We start from the raw sequence: 1,264 nt of genomic DNA on the forward strand, positions 1-1,264 counted from the left end.
CAAGTTCAACGAGGCTGCCTCGACCATGCTATCGACCTCTGCACGCTACTGCGCCAATAGCAGCACTCGAGTCTCATAGCTCCACGGCAGCAGCGAGAACAAGGGCAACGAGTGCTACCGAAGGACGGCGCGTGTTGCAATCTTCTCCTCGACGAAGCGCGAGACGATGTGATTGGCCACCATATTCGGGACATGGACGTTTCGGGCGATCGTTTTTCCGTGGCAAGCGCTTGGTGTCTTCGTCCACAATCGTTCCAGCTGTGCGCGAGACCCAGGTTGCCAGTAGCTCTACTTAAGCTGCGTCGGTTTGTCCAACGTACTTCGAGGCCATCCACGCAACTTTGGTAAAGAGCGCGTTTAGTTCAAATCCGCGTAACTGCCGCCAAAGCACGCACTTTCAAAACAGGTCCCTTCCGGGGTGAGCTGGTAGGAACTTTTGTATTGAATGCGAAGCGTTGATTAACGGTATTGCGACGACTGCGCGTCGCTTGCTGCAGTCTTCGCGCGCTTCTGCAATCGCACCTAACTGGAAAGTTGCGTGAATTTCGGTTAAATACGCAGGCGCACTTTAGCGCAATTGTTCTACTTTAATCAACTATAACGTCCGGGGATGTGACAGCACTTAACAGGGACTACGAAATCGCACTTTACGGGACAGGTTTCGCGCGATGTGATTGGCTTAGACCAATGAAACTGCGTTTCATTGGCCAAAATGGATCGATATATAGCCAATGGGTTGTCCCGAAAATACGAATTAATCCCCTGGGATGCTGGTACACCACGTAAACGTTCCTAGGCTACATCCAAACGCACGGAAGATTCCGGATAACACTACAAGAAAAATGTTGCGAATTCCCGAACTTCGAAGTACCGGGATCAACAGATGGCAGATGGCCGCCAGGACTCGGGTGCTTTCTCGGGCTCTCATGCCGGATGTTTTAAATGAGAGCGACCTTACTTGTACGCGAGCAACGAGTAAGCCGCGTTGAGCCTACTCTGATGCATATATGCTCTGTACATGTATCGGACCCGATGGATTAGCTCACTCAAATCCATCGGACCCGACGGATTAGCCTACTCAAATCCATCGGACCCGACGGATTAGGTCACTCAAATTCATCGGTCAAATCCATCGGACCCGACGGATTAGGTCACTCAAATTCATCGGTCCCGATGGATTAGGTCACTCAAATTCATCGGACCCGATGGATTAGCTCACTCAAATTCATCGGACCCGATGGATTAGGTCACTCAAATTCATCGG

Source organism: Saprolegnia diclina (assembly GCF_000281045.1).
Source record: "Saprolegnia diclina VS20 unplaced genomic scaffold supercont1.24, whole genome shotgun sequence".
NCBI classification, from domain to species: Eukaryota; Oomycota; class Saprolegniomycetes; order Saprolegniales; family Saprolegniaceae; genus Saprolegnia; species Saprolegnia diclina.